A 12,589-nucleotide genomic window follows, 5' to 3' on the forward strand; every position below is an offset into this window, starting at 1 on the left:
CATTGGGTTATATCGCCTCTGCAGGAGTAGGACTAAGCAGAACAAAAAACACCTGGCTACGCCCATGGGCTGTCCTCAGTATATAACCCCCTCCCTGCTCTAGGTATTCAGTTTTCTGTCTAGTCAGAAGTAAGGACCTAGCTCCTTTCTGGGATCTTTTGGTCCTAGCAAATTTTACTTTTTGTCTTCTTATTTCCCATGCATTTTCTCCTGGGAGATCTGCAATCAGCTGCCGGGCTGGGCGACGGGCTGGATCCAGTGGTCTCCCCAGTCCAGCCAGCGAGCGCGTGCAGACCGCAGCTACGTGCTAGGTCAGCCACGACATAGCCTCAACGGATGGAGGTTGGCCCGCGAGTTAAACGTCTCACAGGCAAACAAAATTTTTTGGGGGACACACCCTAAAAGATGCATTAAAGATAGTGCAGCCATAAGACCATACAGCAGAACAAAATATTACAGCGCACAAATGCATAAAAGACATTTACCTCCTGCAAGGCTAGTTTAAAACACCTAAGCATTTTCAAAAAATATGGGGATTTGGTCACATCATATTGCTATATGGTGTTAAGCCCACTTACTGCGACAAAGTACCCCATGATTAGTGGGTCCTACGCTATCCATAGATTGGGAGATCCTGCTTCTCTGAACCATGAGAGCAATACGCTGTTCTATATGGGAGAACTTTGAGGTCTCCACGCATGACACAAGTGGACACCAATGAGAGGTACTTAATGAGGGAGTGGGGTGCTCCTCGCCCAAAAGGATTTGGTCAGAATCCATATAATAGACAAAATATTTGTGGGGCACACCCTAAAAGATGCATCAAAGATGGTGCAGCCATAAGACCATACAACAGAACAAAATATTACAGCGCACACATGCAAAAAAGACATTTACCTCCAGCAAGGCTAGTTTAAAACACCTAGACATTTTCAAAAAACATTATAAAAAAATATGGGGATTTGGATAATTATTTGATAATGTTTTTTGATGAGGGGATTTGGATATTTTTTTGATAATATTTTTTGAAAATGTTTAGGTGTTTTAAACTAGCCTTGCTGGAGGTAAATGTCTTTTTTGCATGTGTGCGCTGTAATATTTTGTTCTGCTGTATGGTCTTATGGCTGCACCATCTTTAATGCATCTTTTAGGGTGTGCCCCCCAAATATTTTGTTTGTCTATTGCATGGATTCTGACCAAATCCTTTTGGGTGAGGAGCACCCCACTCCTTCATTAAGTACCTCTCATTAGTGTCCACTTGTGTCATGGGTGGAGACCTCAAAGTTCTCCCATATAGAAGAGTGTATTGCTCTCATGGTTCAGAGAAGCAGGATCTCCCAATCTATGGATAGTGTAGGACCCACTAATCATGGGGTACTATGTCGCAGTAAGTGGGCTTAGCACCATATAGCAAAATGGTGTGACCAAATCCCCATATTTTTTGATAATGTTTTTTGAAAATGTTTAGGTGTTTTAAACTAGCCTTGCTGGAGGTAAATGTCTTTTTTGCATGTGTGCGCTGTAAACGTCTTGCAGGGTCGCATATGAACGGGCTCTGGTCCGAGTCGCAGCGGTCCCTTGGCTGACAGCTTCCCACTTCAGTGGGGAGGAGTTCTGTCTGGAGGGTTACCTGCACCATGGATCGGTAAGTACAGTTCCCCCTTTGTGCGGTTTGGGGTGGGCGCGGGTACTCTCCAGGGATGGTCGGACCAGCCTGCAGGATCCCTCCTCCCATCCTAAAGTCCCCTGGTTAAACTGGGCTTCCCCCTCCCCCCACAGATTGGTGGGAGTCCCAGGGCAGGCAGCAGAGACCCCTGGGGGTCTCCCTTGCCATTTCCCTTCTGAGTGGTTTGTGTCCTGCCCTGGCGGTATGGGGGGGGGGGGGGTGGGTATCAGTGCAGGGGGTGCAGCGGAGATCCCTGGGTGCATGCCCCGCTGTGTGTGAGGTAGTGTGCAGTTTGGGGGTCCCAGTGCAGAGGGCACAGCGGTGTCCCCTTAAATGTTCACCCTGCCTGGTGGTACAGTACCTTTTTAGAAGGGGGTCACCTTGCAGAGGGTGCAGCCATGTGGAAGGCACAGAGAGGATCCTGTCAGCATGCCAAACGGCCGGCGGACACATTTTTGGGTGGTCTGATGACATCACGTGTTGGTCTGGCTGGTCTCTGGCTGGTGGCCATGTTTGTGTAGCCAATGTCATGGCGGCCATTTTTCGTTAGTCTAGTGAGACACTAGAGACAGCCAGAACCTCTTGGAGATGTCAGAGCCCCTCCTCTATGCTTCTCTTCCTGTCCCGGGATATATGAAATGGATGCCGACATTGGTGTTGCTGGGTCCGAGTTACGGCGCTCCTCCGTTTGGTAGGGTGAGTCTTTGGGGGTCCTTGTGTATCTCCCTCTCTGCTGATAGGTACCCTGGTTATTGGAGTGTCCCTTAGTGGTGCCAAAGTTCCTTTGTACTACAGGGTCTTCTTCCTTATGGATCCTCAGGGTCACATCTCACCCACTGATCCCCTCATGGTGATGGCAGGTCCCTCGGAACCCCAGCTTCCCATGGTTGCGCTGACGGCGGTCCTTGAGTCATTAATATCCCGGGAGGAAGTAGCGTGTGGGCAAAGACCCGGGGGGAAGTGTCCCCCGCCTTCCCCTGCTCAGTCTGTCTCATCTGATTCTGAGCCTGATGCCGCCGGGGACGTGGCCTGTCCAGGGGGGTTTAATATCTCGCCCCCTGACCCATCCGATAGTGAGGATGAGTCCTCTTCGGTCTCAGCAGCGACTGAAAAAGTGCTGGTGGACGCACTTGTTACTGCAGTGCGGGAGACTCTAAAGATGGGTGATGCGGCTGACAGGGCCACAGACGTGGCTGTGTCTTTTGGTACACATAAGTGTCCTCGCACATCAAGGGTGTTAACTTATCTGCCTTATTTTGATAGGTTTACCTATAAGGAATGGGAACAACCAAAATCACCTTTTGTGGTCCCCAAACGTTGCTCAGTACGCTACTCCTTTGAAGAATCACTTTTTAAAAAGTGGGCTACCCCACCAGTGGTGGACCCTCCTGTTTCCAGGTTAAATAGAGCAACCATGATCCCAGTAAAGGAATCCTGTCCTTTATCCACTTAAGCCCCGGACCATTTGGCTGGCCAAAGACCATAGCACTTTTTGCGATATGGCACTGTGTCACTTTAACTGACAATTGCGCGGTCGTGCGACATGGCTCCCAAACAAAATTGACGTATTTTTTTCCCACAAATAGAGCTTTCTTTTGGTGGTATTTGATCACCTCTGCGGTTTTTATTTTTTTTGCCCTATAAACAAAAAAAGAACGACAATTTTGAAAAAAAACGCATTCTTTTTTACTTTTTGCTATAATAAATATCCCCCAAAAATATATTAAAAATAAAACTTTTTTTTTTCCTCAGTTTAGGCTGATACGTATTCTTCTACATATATTTTTGGTAAAAAAACTCGCAATAAGCGTTTATTGATTGGTTTGCGCAAAAGTTATAGCGTCTACAAAATAGGGGATAGTTTTATGGCATTTTTATTAATAATTTTTTCTCAAGTCGTCTTCCAGGACGGCACCCTGAGAGATGACTGGTCCACCTGACAGGAAACACAATCAATCAAAGAGGTTAAAAGCCCCCGCCCCTCCCCGTGCTCCTCAGTTTTTGATTGTGTTTCCCCACAGCAAAACCATTTGTTATTTTATCTATAGACCCGAACCTGGGGCTGGTGGTCTCCCCCTGGGAGCTGGACCAAATGCCTGGGAGGCGTATGGGTCCAGCCGGATATTTTATCCTTCCTAGCTGGGGTTCCCCATATCTTTTCCTGGGGGGGGGGGGGGGGGTCAACGCAAACTAAAGAACCCCCCTGAGAGCTGAAGGCCCCTGGGTACAGTGGTGTACCCAGAACTTCAGGGGCCTATCTTCCTGCCTCCTCTCCTTACCTGTGCGGTGGCCGTGCAGAAAAGGAGCCTGGTTTCTCCTACCTTCAGGGCTGGTGAGTTTCTTTACCTTGCTGGATCCCCTAGTGCAGAAGTGCCAGTCAGGATGGGTCTTTGATCAGCAGTGGGATGGGAGAGGTGAGCTGACTGGATTCCACGGCGTCAGTCGCCCACCCCCCCCCCCCCCCCCCCGCTCGCACGGTTTTCTCTCCCCTTAGCTGGCAGTATGTAAGCTGAGGGAGTGTCCCTGCACTGCTCAGCATCCTGTGGGCGTTCGGCGCCATTTTGTGGAAGATGAGGGAGGAGTGGTGTTGTATTACATCACTTCCTCCACTGCACAGGAAGTGAGCTCAGCGATGCCCACGTCATTTCCGGTCTATGGCAAAATGGCGGTGGAGGGGTAAAGGCACAGCTGCTCTCATCATAGCAAGGAGATATAAATCCAGCTGGAGCAGGCGCCCATTTCTCTTACGGACCAGGCTAATTGTGCAGCATGGAACATGAGGAGAGACCCGCAGGGTCCACGGCTATAGAGGAGACCACAGGGGGTGAGTCTGACCTGCCGCTAGAGGTTTAGATGGGGGAGGGTACCCAATTCTTCTCCTCTGGGTACTACAGTGCTATATTTATGCCTGTGTATTTTGTTTCAGGGCACGATGCCACTGCCTGTGAGGTTGCCAGCCGTCCCGTTAAATTTACCCGTTCTAAAAGATGCGGGAACTGTAACGATAGGTTACCCCCAAATCATCCTAAGCCTTTCTGTTTTAAATGTATACAGAAACTAACAGGGAAGGAGACATCTCGGATCATGAAGGATTGCCTCACAGTTCAGACTGAGATGCTGTCCACTCTAAAGGCTTTTCAATCCTCCTTTAAGTCTAGGGAGTCAGAGGCCCATGCCAGTAAGGACGCCTCCTCCCATGAGGGCTCCGCTTCCTCTAGAGGATCCAAACGTGTCAGGAGAGAGGATCGGGATAACCCTAAGTACTCCCTTTCTCAGGATTCAGTTTAGGAACTAGAATCTGAATCTCTTGAGCAGAGATCTTCGGATGAAGGGGTAGCGGACAGCCAGGAGGAGGAGGAGGAGAGGGAAGACTTCAGGTCTAGTAGGCATATTTTTTCAGCCGACGACATGGAGGGCCTCCTGAGAGCCATTTATGCTTCCGAAGAGATTCAGGAGCCCACTGAGCAGGTCTCTGCCCAGGATAAAATGTATAGAGGCCTAATTAAGCCACAAGCTCGGGTTCTTCCGGTACATTCTGCCCTTAAAGATGTTATCTTGAGGGAGTGGAAGGAACCCGAGAAGAGGCTCCTGAAATACAAAACGTGGAAGCGTAGATGCCCCTTCATGGAAGAAAATGAGGAAAAGTTTTTTAAGACCCCTAGATTAGACGCTTTCTTAGCTCAGGTGTCTAAACAATCCGATCTCTCCTTTGAGGATACGGGCAATATAAAGGACCAGATGGATCGGTAGGCAGAAACTAATTTACGCAGGGCCTGGGAGGCTAACGCTGCGGCTATGAGCCCCGCATTGGCCTCAGCTTGCATCGCAAGAAATGCGAATATGTGGGTATGTAAACTGATGGACCATGTGTCCCGAACCTCAAAATCTAAGGAGGTCTTGGATTTATTGGAGGTCATAGGTAGTGCAGTTGCATACCTAGCGGATGCTGCGATTGAGACTGGTGCCTTATTGAACTCAGCCAGGCGAGCCCTCTGGGTTAAGACCTGGGATGGGGACAGTTCATCGAAGACCCGGCTTTGTGGCCTCCCCTTTGAGGGTTCACTCCTTTTTGGTACTGGGTTAGATCAAGCCTTGCCTAGATCTACCGAAAAGGGGAAGAAATTCCCCATTAAACCAAGAAGAGACAGGAAGAGGTTTTTCTGTGGCCCCCAAGCAAAGAACCGCTTCTTGGAGAAAAAGGTCCCCCCTTATAGGCGTTGGGGAGCTGGAAAGGACAAGCATTCTCTTTTCCAGTCAGAAGACGACAAGTCCTCCAAATGACTTGCCAGTAGGGGGAAGACTTTCACACTTTGTCCCTCAATGGGAAAGAGTCACACAGAGCCCCCACATTCTCCAGATAGTAAGAGAGGGTTACAAGTTAGTTTCTCTTCCCCCTCCCCCCAAGTTTCTTTTGACCCACCTTCCCAAGGATCCCTGCAAGGCAGTAGGAATCCTACGGAACATAGAAGAGCTGGCCAGTCAGGAGGTCATAGTGCCGGTCCCAGAGGACCAACAGTGTCGGGGGTTTTACTCCCACATTTTTGTGGTGCCCAAGCCCTCAGGGAAATATCGTCTGATAATAAATTTAAGGAACCTCAATGTTTTCTTGCGGTACAAAAAGTTCCGCATGGAGAGTGGGTATTCGCTCAGAAGACACCTCCTAAAGGCTGTGTTCATGGTAACCTTAGATTTAAAGGACGCTTACCTCCACGTCCCTATATTTCAAGGTCATCAGATTTTCCTGAGATTCGCAATTGCCTCCCCACAGGGAATTCAGCATTGGCACTTTGCGGCCCTCCCCTTTGGACTGGCATCCAGTCTAAGGGTCTTCACGAAAGTGCTGGCAGAAGTAGTGGCCTTCCTACATCTCCAGGAAATAACATCGATCCCTTATTTAGACGACATTCTGATTTACAATCAGAATCGGGACCAGCTGCAAGGAAAAATCCTCGCTGGTTCAGGCCCAAACGAAGATGTACCTAGGATTCCTGGTGGATTAATCGGAACAAAGGTTAATTCTTCCTCAGAGCAAGGTAGAGGCCCTAATTTCAGCCGCCACTTCTCTGCTAGAAGCAAGGACGGCCTCATACAGGGGTATTATGAGAGTTTTGGGCCTAATGACTGCATCTATCCCTGCAGTTCCTTGGGCACAACTTCATTCCAGGACCCTCCAGCACTTCCTCCTATCCTCTTGGGACAAGAAAAGGAGTTCTCTAGACCTAAAGGTTGTCATTCTGGTCAAAGTGAAAGAATCTCTTCACTGGTGGCTTCTTCCTCAGAGGCTTTAGGAGGGTCTACTTTGGAGTCAGCTTCAGCCTCTCAGAATAATGACAGACGCAAGTTCCTGGGGGTGGGGGGCTCACCTAGAGGATCTAAACGCTCAGGGGTCCTGGGACTCAGGACAGAGAGAGTCCTCCTCCAACTTTCGAGAGCTTTTGGCTGTCGAAGAAGCATTAAAAGCGTTCGAGGGAAGAATCAAGAACCAGGAAATTCAGATCCTTTCAGACAATGCTACTACAGTGGCTTTTCTGAATCATCAAGGGGGCACCAGATCCACGTCCCTCGCTAGAGATCCTGGGTTGGGCGGAGCACAGGGTTCTCTCTATTTCCGCAGTTCACATAAAAGGAACTCTGAATATAGAGGCCGATTATCTCAGTCGCCAGCCAATTCTGCAGGGAGAATGGATGTTGAATCCAGAGGTTTTCTCCTTGGTATGCCAGCAATTCGGCGTTCCAGAAGTAGATCTCTTCGCCCGCAGAAGGGTAAAGAGGTTCTTTTCCCTTGCTCGAGAAATGGGCGCGGAAGGGATAGATGCATTGGCCCAGGTTTGGAAGTTCCGGTTGGCTTATGCTTTGCCCCCCCTGGGACTTATCCCGAGAGTTCTGCAAAAGGTATTTCTCTCGGAGGGCAATCTAATTCTGATAGCCCCGTGGTGGCCCAAAAGAGCTTGGTTTCCAACCTTACAGTGTTGGTCCATAGCCCCGCCTCTTCACCTTCCTGTTCGGCGCGACCTTCTCCTTCAGGATCCAGTCTGCCACCCAGACCCCATCTTCTTCATGCTGACAGCCTGGCTCTTGAAAGGCGGAACCTGCAGAAAAAGGGCCTGTCGGACAGAGTAGTGGATACACTTCTTAGCAGGAAGCAGGTCACAAGGCGTATTTACGCTAAGACTTGGGGGGTTTTCTCTCACTGGTGTCAAGCGAGAGGAACTTCTCAACAAGAGATCCCCGCCATTCTGGAATTTCTCCAGGATGGAGCAGATCAGGGTTTAGCAAAAAAATAAGCTTAAAGTACAGGTCGCAGCCCTATCCTGTTTTTTGGAAAAACGCTTGGCATTGGACCCCTGATCAAGAGATTCCTTTTGGTCAGAGAGAGGTTGTCCCCTGTCAAGATGTCTAGCTTTCCACCTTGGGATCTTACCTTGGTATTGGAAACTAAGGCTCCCTTTGAACCTATAGACCAAATTCCCCTTAGGTTCCTCACCTTTAAGTTGACTTTTCTACTAGCAATCACATCTGCCAGGAGAGTAGGTGAGACTCAGGCCTTCTCGATTAAGGAGCCATTTTTTTGTTTATTAGAGGACAGGGTGATACTTAGGCAGGACCCCCTGTACCTCCCTAAGGTAGCATCTAAGTCTCACAGAATTCAGGAAGTAGTGCTGCCTTCCTTTTGCAACAATCCCAAAAATGAAAGGGAAGTTTCTTTTCACTGTCTGGATGTCAGACGTTGTTTATTATCCTACTTAGAAAAAGTTAAGGAGTTTAGAAGGTCCAGCCATCTTTTATTTAACTTTTCCGGCCAAAAGAAGGGCCAACAAGCAAGTAAAGCATCCATAGCTAGATGGATTAAGCACACTATTTCCTTGGCCTATGAGCATTCCGGTAAGGCAGCCCCTGGGAACCTCAAGGCACATTCCACGCGATCTCTGGCAACCTCTTGGGCGGAAAGGGCCGGAGCTTCGGTGGAGCAGATATGTAAAGCCGCTACTTGGACAAGCCAAAACACCTTCCTGAAGCATTACAAGGTGGAGTTACTGTCTCCTCAAGATCTGGTTTTTGGCAGGAAAGTCCTGCAAGCGGTTGTCCCGCCCTAAGGTAGGCCTGAGCTACTTGCTCCTCTCTCAGGGTGCCATCCTGGAAGACGACTTGAGAAAATGACCAGTTACTTACCGGTAACTGTGTTTCTGGAAAGTCTTCCAGGACGGCAGGCCTACTTCCCACCCGTTCTGTTTAGGTATGTCTAATATATAGAGTGTGGTGGTGTTAGTCTTTTTTCTTCACCCTCGTGTACTGGTGTGGGTCAATACTTTGTCACAACTGAGGAGCACGGGGAGGGGCGAGGGCTTTTAACCTCTTTGATTGTGTTTCCTGTCAGGTGGACCAGTCATCTCTCAGGGTGCCGTCCTGGAAGACTTCCCAGAAACACAGTTACAGGTAAGTAACTGGTCATTTTTTTTACTAGTAATGGCGGCGATCTGCGTTTTTTTTTTTTTTTTATTGTGACTGCGACATTATGGCAGACTCATCGGACAATTTTGACACATTTTTGGGACCATTGTCATTTTTACAGTGATCAGTGCTATAAAATTGCACTGATTACTATAAAAATGACACTGGCAGTGAAGGGGTTAACCACTAGCTGGCTAGGAAGGGGTTTAGTGTGTCCTAGGGAGTGATTCTAACTGTGGGGGGGCGTAGCTACGAGTGACACGTCACAGGGAGCTGTGATCAGTGACAAGTGTCACTAGGCAGAACGGGGAGATGCTTGTTTACATTAACATCTCCCCATTCTTCCCCTCCGTGAGATGATCGCGGGTATCCGCGGGATCCGCGATCCTACTCACGGAGCGCGCAGCGCGCGCACGCGATAGCACGGCGGCAAATTTCAAAGGGACGTACAGGTACGCCCATTTGCGCAGCCGTACCATTCTGTCGACGTAAATGTACAGGCTTGGTCGGCAAGTGGTTAAGGACCCGGCTGACGGGAAAGCAGAGGCTGTGGCACGCAGCATGTTTACTATGGCTGGATCGGCATTGCATCCAGTCTTGGCCTCGGCCCTGGTGTTGCAGACCCTAACTGAATGGGCCAAGCTTTTGTGCCAGGGTCTAGGTAGCGAGCAGGTTCCCGCTGCTTATGTTGATTCAGCAGACCAGTTGGTCCATGGGCTACAGTATATTTGTGATGCAGCCTTCGATGCAGCTCCTGTGCTGTCCAAGCTTTCTATTTCAGCGGTGGTGATTAGACGTGTGCTGTGGCTTAAGGATTGGTCGACAGACCAAGCCTCTAAAAAAGCTCTCATTGATCTGCCCTTTCATGGCGACCGCCTGTTCGGGACTACCCTGGATGACATCATTAAGGGTGTCACAGGGGGAAAGAGTATCTTCCTGCCTCAATCCAGGAAAGGGAAGGAGCCTCGTTGCAGACGGGGGCCTTCCTTCTCAGCCCATAAGAAATTCTTCCGGGCTCCTGGGACGGCAGATAAAGGAAACGGATCTCTCAAGTCATCCCCGGGAAGTTCCAAGCGATCTTGCTCTGGTAAGCCTAGAGCAGGGTTCTCCGGATCCACTGACAAGACTCCTTCAGCATGAAGGTCTGCCCTCACCCATTGCTGGGGTGGGGGGACATCTTCACTGGTTTCCAGATTCATGGACCTCCCTCGTGAGCATCAAGGGGGTCCATGAATTGAACCTTTTGGGGGTACCAAAGAAGGGGGACAGAATTTGTCCACTTCGGGGGGTCCTGTCTCTCCTTGTGTGGGTATAATTCCTGTAAAGGTTCGGGTGACGTCCGAACTACCCAAGGTCCCCTCTAGTCCTGTCCAGGAAATTGGGCTACCTGGGTCTGACTCTGGAGTGAATGCTGACCAGGTTAGTAGTTTTTATTCTCAAATGTTGGCCCCTTCAGCAGGTTCAGTTCAACGGAAAGTAACTGAGGCCCGTGGCAACCTCACAAGTTCCTCTGGTAGATGGCGCAGTCATCCTAGTGTCACTGCGGGGGCCAACGCCTTCCTCTTCTGCAGTGCCTGCGAAGGACCGAGGGCAAAAGTCTTCTGGTGGCCGTAAACATCCCTTGGAAGCTACCTCTAAAAGAGGACCAGTTGTACTGAGGGCTGAGCTTCCATCCTGCTTTACAGTAACTGGTTTTAATGGCCTAGCCATTGAAAGCCAGGTACTGAGAGATAGAGACCTGTCAGTATCAGTGATCCTTACTATGGTGAAGGCGTGGAAAGCGTACATTACTATTGGCGTTCATCTTCCATCCTTTTCTGTGGCTCAGATCTTAGCTTTTTCTTCAACAGCACGTTGAGAAGAAGTTGGCTTTGAGCACCATCAAGGGCCAGGTGTCTGCCTTAGCAGTCTTCTTTCAGCGACCCCTAGCCACTCGCTCTTTAGTTCGTACCTTCATTCAAGGAGTCCAGCATGTGGCTCCGCCAGTACGGTCTCTTTTGCCACCATGGGATTTAAACTTGGTGCTATCGGTTCTCCAAAACCTCCATTCGAGAATATTCAGGAGATTCCCTTACCTACATTGTCCCAGAAGGTGGCTTTCCTGGTGGCTATTACCTCGGCCCGCAGGGTTTCGGAGTTGGCGGCATTATTCTGTCGTAGTCCCTATTTAGTACTCCATAGAGATAAAGTGGTTCTTCGTCCCTGTCCATCATTTTTGCCCATAGTTGTCTCTGACTTCCACTTGAATGAGGACATTGTGTTGCCGTCCTTGTGTCCCAAGCCGGCTCATCCCAAAGAATATGCTTTGCATAACTTGGACATCGTTCATGCAATTCGGGTGTATCTGGAATCCACGGATTCCTTCCGGAGGTCAGACTCACTTTTTTAGTTACACAAGGACCAAGGAACGGGCTGGCCGCTTCTTCGGCTACCATCTCCAGATGGATCAGACAGACTGTGACTCAGGGTCGGGTTCCTCCTTTCCCTGTCATGGTGCATTCTACTCGGGCGCTTAGTACTTCTTGGGCCTTCCGTCATCAAGCATCAATATCACAAGTTTGCAAGGCGGCCACTTGGTTGACAGTGCATACCTTCACTAAATTCTTTAAAGTAGATATTTTGGCATCTGCGAATGCTTCTTTTGGACGCATGGTTTTGCAGGCTGCTGTTTAAGAGGGGGTTCCCTCATAAGGGGTGTTTTTTCTTTAAACATTTTTTGTTTTAGATGGGGCTCCTGTGACCTGGTTAAGGCTCCTGTGTCCTGGTTAGGGCTCTTGTGGTTAGCCTTGGGTTATTATGCCCACCCCTCATTTTTCTTTGGCACTGCTTTTGGACGTCCCATTGGTCAAGATTAAGGAGGCGCTGTGTCCGTTGATGAACGAAAGAGAAAATGGGAATGAAAAAAAAAAAAATGTAAAATGGGATTTTTGTACTCACCGTAAAATCAATTTCTCTGAGTTCATCGACGAACGCAGCGCCCACCTCTCTATGGAGTTCTTGATACTTCTATTACTGCTTGCTACTAAACTGAATACCTGGAGCAGGGAGGGGGTTATATACTGACTGAGGACAGCCCATGGGCGTAGCCAGGTGTTTTTTGTTCTGCCTAGTTTTTCTCCTGCAGAGGCGATATAACCCAATGGTCAAGATTAAGGAGGCGCTGTGTCCGTCAATGAACTCAGAGAAATAGATTTTACAGTGAGTAAAAAAATTCCATTTTAAATGTATTTATTTTTTTAGGAAAAAAAAAAAAAATGAAGGCACCCAGTCCCCTTCTGCTCACATGCAAAGGCAAATGCATGCTTTGGTCCTGCACGCATACATAAACTGCGTTCACACCACACATGGAAAGTATTGCTGTGAATGTCAGAGGGAGAGCAATAGTTCTAGCACCCAACTTCCTGTGTGACTCTAAACTGGTAACCTGTAAAGGCCTTTAAAGCGTCGCTTATGGAATTTTTAAATACTGTCGTT

At 48.9% G+C, this 12,589-nt stretch overlaps 1 protein-coding gene across 2 annotated transcripts in view; it reads left to right on the forward strand.

The window, feature by feature from the left end:
• The window catches only part of LOC141146617 (protein-lysine N-methyltransferase EEF2KMT-like), a 107,296-nt gene that overhangs the window by 69,984 nt on the left and 24,723 nt on the right, over window positions 1–12,589 (forward strand). The gene's annotated exons all lie outside the window — the stretch shown is intronic.

The sequence above is a fragment of the Aquarana catesbeiana genome, linkage group LG06 (genome assembly GCF_042186555.1).
Source record: "Aquarana catesbeiana isolate 2022-GZ linkage group LG06, ASM4218655v1, whole genome shotgun sequence".
In the NCBI taxonomy this organism is placed as follows: domain Eukaryota; kingdom Metazoa; phylum Chordata; class Amphibia; order Anura; family Ranidae; genus Aquarana; species Aquarana catesbeiana.